Source organism: Rhinolophus hipposideros (genome assembly GCF_964194185.1).
Source record: "Rhinolophus hipposideros genome assembly, chromosome: 6".
Lineage (NCBI taxonomy): Eukaryota > Metazoa > Chordata > Mammalia > Chiroptera > Rhinolophidae > Rhinolophus > Rhinolophus hipposideros.
Genome location: NC_138052.1, coordinates 18,579,658 through 18,588,591, shown reverse-complemented (window position 1 = coordinate 18,588,591; position 8,934 = coordinate 18,579,658). Strand labels below are relative to the sequence as shown.

The 8,934-nt window shown below is 41.2% G+C and overlaps 1 pseudogene across 1 annotated transcript; it reads left to right on the top strand.

Moving 5' to 3' along the window:
* Positions 1-2,513: 2,513 nt before the first annotated feature.
* On the top strand, positions 2,514-3,331 carry LOC308499229 (small ribosomal subunit protein uS2-like; annotated as a pseudogene). Its single transcript has one exon. The product of its transcript is annotated as a small ribosomal subunit protein uS2-like (transcript).
* The last annotated feature ends 5,603 nt before the right edge of the window (positions 3,332-8,934 follow it).

The window sequence follows — 8,934 nt, the reverse complement described above, 5'->3', positions numbered from 1 at the left end:
CAAGCAGTGCGAAATGCAACACAAAGGCCAATGGAGAAAATAAGCTGGTGCATTCCAGCATCATCAAGCAGAAAAAAGGAGGAAAAGAGTGCTAATGGAGGAGACCGTTGAGGCATCTGCAGACCAGATGCCATGCTTGTTGGCCATGGGAAGGACTCTGGATTTCCTCCTTGGTGTAACAGAAAGGCACTGTAAGAGTCTGAGCAGCACAGTAACATGTCCTGACTCCACCCGAGGATGGAGGTAATGGAATGCTTATGGGCCCATTGGAATGATCGACAAAGATGTTGGCTGCCAGGACTGGTGTGAAGCGATGGTTGTAGTAAGAGGCGGCCAGATTTGGGATGTAAATATTGCTGAGGTGTTGAATGTGAGGTGAAGTAAAAAGTCAGACAGTTCCTGTTCCCCCATCCTCCTATTTTTCCAGCCCAAATTTTAACTCCTCCTGTTCACATACACCACACTCCCAACACCACTCTCTTCAAAGTCACTTGCCCAGTTGTACAAACAGATAGAGAATAATGTCTCAAGAGTGGATGAGGCCATGCCTGGGGTGTTTCTGAGGAGAGAACAATGAGAGTTGTATCAGTCAAAGCCAGGATGGTCTTTGTGCAGAAAGTCCTGAGGACCCCTATCTAAAATGTTCCATCCACCGGAGTCGAAATCTCCAGGACTCTCAGAGTATCCTCCTTCAGAAAGCCAAAGGTTTTCTCTCTTTATTTCTCAGTGAGCTTCACTACCCTTTCCTGGTGGTACCAATGTCTTGTTGTGGCTGACGTTGTTGGTGTCCAAACCCTCCAACCTCCTCACTATGTCTGTGCGAGCCAACCTGACTTCAGCTATCTTTCTAGGCTAGAAGGTCCTGGGAACGAATGCCTACCCTACTACCACACGCCCACACAGCAGCCCTGGACCAACATCTGATAGGTGTGGGGCATAAACACTCTAGCTTTCTCACCCCAGGGTAGTTTTGAGGCATGTGTTTTACACCATTTTCCAAGGTGACTTACTGGGGTAGCCAGCCTGATGTCACCCTTTCTTTCTCCCTTACTCTCACCTAACACTGCCCTTCCAAATCAATAGCTTGCCCTTGAATTCTTGATTCAAGTTCTGCTTCTGGGGGACCCACACTCAGACCACCTGCTATGGTCTGAATATTTGTGCCCCCCCATTAGGCATATGTTGAAATCCTAATTCCCTATGTGATGGTATTAGAATGTGAGACTTCTGGGAGGTGACTAGGTCATGAGAGTGGAGCCCTCATAAATGGGATCAGTGTTCTTATAAAAGAGACCCCACAGACCTCCCTAGCTCCTTCCAACATATAGGGCACAAGTAGAAGTTATCTGCAACCCAGAAGAAAGCCTCACCAGAACACAACCATGTGGCACCCTAATCTTGGACTTCCAGCCTCCAGGACTGTGAGAAATAAATTATTGCTGTTTATAAGCTACCCAATCTATGGTTTTTGTTATAGTAGCCTGAATGGACTAAGGTACCACCTACGACAGATTTTTAAATTCCTAGATAGTACCCACGCAGTAGGGGGAAAAAAATCAGCTCCAGAACATGGTTTGCAATTACCACTGCCTACTAAAAGGAACCAGGCTTCTTAGAGGAAAGGATGATTCCAGAGATGGGGCAGGGAAGGTACCAGACAATTATGACATATCTCGTACAAAAAACTTGAGGAAGTGCTCCAAGAATGATGAGAACATGTTAAAAGGACACAAGAAGGCGCTTGAAGGGGTTCTCATTGGCTAAATTTGGAACAATTCAACATCAAAATAAATACAAACATTAATAGACTATAACCCATCAAATAAAATAAAAATTCATGAGTATATACAGATAATAAGTAAAGAAGTTAAACAAACATGAAAAAGGGAAAGCCCTTCCTTTTAACATAATGCTAACTAAGAAATATAGATGGAATGATAAAATTAGTAAAACTTCAATTTAAAACATCATAGCAAAAACTGAGACAAAAATCATCCATGAATGTTAAATCTAGAAAGAAAAGTTCGATGAGGAATGGGATATTTATATGGTCTCAATATACTTGTATCTCCCTATAAAATACTTAACTAATTCCAAAGGAAAACCAGTACAATAGAGAAAATAGAACAAAACAAGGACCATTCCCTTAGACATGCCCAAAGTTTCTCACTTATTCCTTACCAAGAAGGAAATGGGAAATAAGATCAGAATCCCACACATCACATAGATATCACCTACATCTTTGATATGTATGCTATGCTTACAGTAATGCTCTAGTTACACGTACTTAGGGATAGGGTCATTCTTGACTACTCCCTTTACTCTTTTCATAAAGCCTCGGTTTTATTAAAGAACCACCCCACATGCAGGTGAGTCCCACTGATCATTCTTCAAAATAATCAGTGCTCAGTGTTGATCAAGAAAAAAGACTGAGCCTCTTTCCACACTTTTCAGAGAGGGATCCCTACGGCATTGTTCCTGGTTCCCAAATAACGTAAAGGGACTCTTTCACAATGTCCGGACCACTTGATGTCCTACAAATGAAAGAGGAGGGTGTCCTCAAATTCCTTGCAGCAGGAACCCACTTAGGTGGCACCAACCTTGACTTCCACATGGAACAGTACATCTACAAATGGAAAAGTGATGGCCTCTACATCATAAATCTGAAGAGAACCTGGGAGAAGCTTCTGCTGGCAACCCGTGCCATTGTTGCCATTGAAAACCCAGCTGATGTCAGAGTCATATTATCCAGGAATACCAACCAGCAAGCTGTGCTGAAGTTTGCTGCTGCCACCGGAGCCACTCCTATCGCTGGCCGCTTCACCCCTGGGACCTTCACTAACCAGATCCAGGCAGCCTCCGGGAGCCGAGACTCCTGGTGGTGACCGAACCCCGGGCTGGCCACCAGCTTCTCACAGAGGCATCTTACATTAACATGCCGACCATCGCTCTGTGTAACACAGACTCTCCTCTGCGCTATGTGGACATTGCCATCCCTTGCAGCAACAAGGGAGCTCACTCCGTGGGTCTGATGTGGTGGATGCTGGCCCGGGAAGTCCTGTGCATGCGTGGCACCATCTCCCGTGAGCACCCGTGGGAGGTCATGCCTGATCTCTACTTCTCCAGAGACCCTGAGGAGACTGAAAAGGAAGAGCAGGCCGCCGCTGAGAAGGCTGTGACCAAGAAGGAGTTTCAGGGCGAACGGACTGCTCTAGCTCCCGAGTTCACTGCTGCTCAGCCTGAGGTTGCAGACTGGTCTGAAGGCGTGCAGGTGCCCGCTGTGCCCTGGATTATCCCTGTTAACCCTAAATACCATCACAACTCTTTATAATAGAGAGGCAGAGGGAGATTAGACACACATCTACAGAAGAGAAGGTGATATGAAGATGGAGCAGAGAAAGATGCAGCCACAAGCCAAGAAGTGCGAACAGCCACCAGAAACTAGAGGACACGTGAAACGGATTTTCTGCCAGAGCTTCCAGAGAGAGTGTGGTCCTGCTGACATCTTGCTTTCAGACTTCTGGCCACCAGAACCACAAGAAAATAAATTTCTGTTATTCTTAAGTCACTAAGTTTGTGGCAATTTATTACAGCAGCCACCGGAAACCAACACACAGTAGAACAGTGCTTTCAAATGAAATCTTATGCAGCCCCCCCAGTTCGTACAATAGTTCAAAGCGGGGTGGGGAGCAGTAGCCCCCCAGCACAGGTCATCTCTCCCCTCCTCCGCTCTCACTAACCTAAGACCCAGAAGGCTCACTCCCATTGGCCTTGAGCACAAAGCAGCTCTACGGAACAGTTTGAAAACAAGTCTTCTAAATCATTCATCATAGTCAGTATTCTAATACTTTAATTCCCTAGGCATGCTTCCCATCCCGTGTCTGCTTTTCCTCTCCTTGTTGTTTTATTTAACCAATCATTCCCTTACAGGAGTGTTCTTTGGAAAAGGTGACAACAATAGCATCTGGCTCTCAGTGTCTGAGCCACAGCCTCTGGAACATTCTCCTAACTGCAGTTTATTCTGGCTCCTTTGCCCTGTTTTAAACTGGTGGTTTGGTGTCTTCCTCTCTTCCTCAGCCTCCATTTTAATTCCACCTTTACCCCCAGGGTTTGTCTTTGGCCTGTTCCAGAACCTTCCTTTTGATGTCATTTCATGTTTTTCAGTCACAGGCCCCTGATCTTGACCCTGGCTTTTGGTTTCATTTTATGCACCCCCTGAAGCTCTCCTATCCATCCTGAGTCACCTGTCACCTTGCTCTAGGCCACACATTACTTCCCCACAAAGTCAGCAAGGGTTTCCTGCCATCCCTTCCAAGTTTTCTGAAGCCAGTAGAATTATTCCTTTAAGTACCATCCAGAGTTGATTCTGGACATTTCAATGCCATTCACAAATCATGACTAATACTCAGGATGCAGAGGCAAAATCACTCGCCTTATAAAAATTCTGTGAGTAGGACATGGACTAGCCCAAGAACCAAAACGTCTCTAATTCACACATTTTTTTAGATGACCCTGCCATCAATAATCCACTTCTCAGGGACATCTAAGGATTCAAATAAAAACTGGGGAAAGGTGGGGATGGAAGAAAAGTGTTAAGAGAGAGAGGTGAGGAGGAGAATTAGAACTTTATACCAAATAACCAAATAATTTTATACCAAATAATGCAACTAGGGTACACCTTAGGTCATAAGTTGAAAACTGCCTGCACATTCTTCAAATGGCAATGGCCTAGCAGCTGCCCAACTTTTCACCAAATATAGAGGCACCTCAACTTTCACATTCGACTTCGCAAACAACCTGTATATTCACATATTATGTATTATCACTCCAAATCTCTTTTCGTATGCCAAATTCTGACTTTCATTCAACAGCTAAAGAACGATCAATTCAAGCTATCACACAGTGATGTTACCTGAGAGTGAGTGGTTCTGTTTCAGTCCAGAAATGTTTGTATAATTATTTGGACGTTTATTGTATTTTTTCCTGTTATTTTATAAAAATGAGGAGTAGGAAACAGAAAAAGGTAAGTGCTGATACAAATGATCAAAGCATGGGTCATGTAAAGTTAATACAATTGAGACAAAGATGAAAATCATTAAGCAGCCTGAAGTCAGAGAATCTTTCACCTTAATCACATTCTCATTGGACTTAAGCAGATCAGTTGTGTGTTCAATTAATTGTGAAAGAAAAGAACACAATTAAAGAACAGGTACCAAATGCTGGCAATAAATCATAAATGATTGTGTTTACAAAACTGGGGTGTAATTAGGGATCTTATCACTTTTTTAGCTCTCTGGGAATGGAACTCCTACCTCCTTTATATCAAAGAAGCCTATTATCTTACTTCCCCACATTGACCTCAAATTTTCAAGAATGTATTATGTGTGAGAGAACTTTCCATACTTATGACCAAAAAAAGAGACAAAAATACCAAGGTCTAAACTGATATCAACCTAATCCCAGTATCTGAAAAGAATTGACTTGGACTATAAAGCAAATAAAGCTGAATTGAGTAATCTAACCCTGGGTTTGTCCCCTAAACCGGGACCACCTGAACAAAAATGCAATGATGAAGATCCAGAAGACAAACCTCCACAAATATGAAACAACCTGTGCACAAGGTCACTTATGGCTGTGGCATTGTGGCCAGACTGGAAAGCCAGATGCCTCTCAGTAGAGAACTGGTTGAGTAGCCTTCAATACACACTGGATAATCATGTAGCCATATAGCTATGAATTAATATGTATGACTTCTAAAAACATTGCTAAGTTAAAAAAATCAAAGTACAAAATATATAGTTTGACATCTTTTACATACGAAAGACAGAGGAATGAGTATATGCACAGATAATGTGCTTATCTTTTAAAGGAAGATAAAATTAACTAATGATTGTCTACAAAGGGTGGTGATAATAAGGCAGAGGAAATAGGGATGAAAACTTCTCTAAACATACTGCTGTATATAATTTTGATTTTTGAAATATACAAATAGTCTACATATTTAAAAATTAAATTAAAAATAAGTCTTGTCACCCCAATAAGTTTTTAAAAAGTCATAATAATCACACACAATCAGAAACGCATGAACCCAACTGCATATAAAATTGGTAAAGCTCACAGAGAAAATCAGTATTCAAAATTTATTTGAGTACAAAACACTTAACAGCACCTCATTAGGGTATATTTTCCAAAGGTAATGAAGAGCAAAGAAATATTAAACGTATTAAGTGGGTTTATGATGAACATTAATATTTGATTTCTAATTTTTAAACTATTTTACAGTTACTATTTTGAGGGTGAAAGTTTTAGCCAAGAATTGTATACCCAACTAAATTCTTTATCAAATGTATAGGTAAAATATGTTACCCCATATTCTTCTGTGGAAAAGAAGTCACATAACAATATGTTCCAGAAACCAAAAGAAGAATCACTTTTAAGAGGTCAAAAATGTGTCAGCTGTGGTATGATGTTCCAGTATATCCTGACTCAGTTTGGGCCTCAAACAAGAATACCTGATGGATTTTATGTTCCCAGATGGATTCCACATCTCAGGATATGGGTTGGCCCTGCAGTGCTACCTTTGGCTGCTTTCTTTAGCCTACCAATATGGGAAAGCATGTTTCTTGAGTCCTGTTCTTCATCCCAGAGTTCAGATAAAAAGCGTTTGCCATCTTTGAGTACCACTTAAAATAACCTATATTATTCTGTTCCAGCACTTGCTCTAATAATAAATAAACTATTTACATGGCTAAGATGCTATGCTGGGAGAATCACTAACCCATTTTTTCTTTCTTCTTCCATAAAAGTATACCTGCATAGAGCAACATAATAATCATTTTCATTGCCAAAGAACTCAAGCAATGATTCTCTGCAACTTTAAAACTCATATTAAATAACCTAAGTCTCAGAGCTGTTCTGATTTTTAAATTGGTAAAAGCTAAATAAAAAACTAATCTATAGCAGATACCGTCTTCAATCCTTCTTCTTTATCACCTTCCATCTAACAATTACAAATATCCCTGCATTTACTATATTTTACACTTTGAAACAACAACATTTTAAAAATGCATACAATAAAATGGAGCAATAGCATTTATCTCTAGATGGTGAAATACTGTGCAATTTTTAAATTTATACTCCGTAGTCTTCAAGTTTTCTGCAAAGCATATATTATCACTTTCACATCCACAAAAAGAGATGTTTAAATCAGTACATACAATTTTGTACATACAATATGATCATAATTATGGTTTTTAATATGCACACACACCAAAAAAAGAAAATCTATATGGTTACTTTTTCTGGTAAGACTATGACTAATCGTTTTCTCCTTCCTTACGCTTCTCTACATTTTCCAAGTGTACTATGATGAATATATATTATTCTTACAATGCTTAGGGAATTTTTTTGTGGTTGTTTTGGTGGTGAGGGAAAGAACAAGTCAAAATCACTAATCAGTTGGAAACCACCAGACTAACTGTTAACTAATTTGAAAGGAGGATAGGGAGTAGGCAAGAAAGAGACACTAAGGCATACTTAGGCTCAGGCACACTTAGCTTCCATGGAGACCCAGCCTCACACAGTGAGCAGCAAATGAAATATCCTTATCAGACTGATCTCACCCGTGTTCTCAGTTCTCAGTTCTGCCCCTTAGTGGGTCGCAGCAGGAGGGAAGAGGACTTTATTACCACCTATCCCTCCCCCAATTCTCCCCCGTGCATGAAGCCAGTACGGCCCAACCACAACGGGAAGGCTCCTGCAAAGGCTCCTTCTGCCTGGCCTATGAATTGCAAAGCTATGCGTTTATTTGCAAAGAAAGACGCGGTTGCCTTGTAAAGCCCAGAATTAAGTGCTCTAAACAGATTTGGGTTTACAAGACTCTTTTAAACTGTATTACTTTTCCTCGAATACAGTTTTCCTCCTTGCTACCACAGTGGATAGAAACATTTTCTAGCTCGCCTTTAAAAATGATGTGGCAAGAGGCTGATAGCACAATAAGAAATTTGATTCTCTCGCTGAAAAAAAAACAACCCTAGCGGACCTTACTCTATAGCTACTAATAGCCTCTAAGTACAGACAGCTCTGTTTTAAAAAAATAAAAAATAAAAAATCCCGGGGTGAAAGCCTGCGGTACATTTTAAAACAAATTGACGAGTTTTCTTTTGCTATTGTGTTAGCCTGGATGACCTAAAAGGAAAAAAACGTAGCTGATCCACCACACGCTTCAGAACTATTTTTAATAAGCCTTGTCGCCTCTGCACTACAAAATGACAAGGAGCATACAGGGGTGGGTGCTATTACAAGTACTCACCCCTCGAATGGTTACACCAGCACTGCGCTCATAATCATTCCTCTTCAAGCTTCGCTGTGGGCAGAATGGTATTTTCTTTTTTGTTTTAGTTTTCCTAATACCCTTCGCCATGGTATCCAATATTTCTTTGGCCCCTCTGGGGCACCTTAGACCAATTTTTTCAGGAAATGTGTCTATGCTGCTTTATTATTTCCATTCTTGGGTTGTCATTTGATCTATCTCTGCCCCCACTCCATACTCTAAATGAGAGGGACAGCTTTTCCCATAATGGAAACAAAAGAAAACTGACTTTTGGAACCGGACGTACCTTGAGTCTAATCCCAACTCAGCCACGTCCTGGGTCTGTGAGTTAAAGAGGGCAACTCATTCTGAGACTCAACCTGATCACTTAAAAGACGGTAAATGCAAAGTTGCTGCAATGAAAAGCAATGCTGTGTGGAAGCATCCAGCCAATAGCAGACCTCATGAAAAGGAAGCTGTTTCTAATTAGTCCCCTCATTACCACTGGTCCTCGCCGACCCCTCCTGTCAATCACTGAGGCCTTTTCTTATTGCCTTTTTATCTCATTGCTCAGATGAGTTGACTGTCACTCTGAGCTCCACATATTTCCCTGCGCTCTTTAT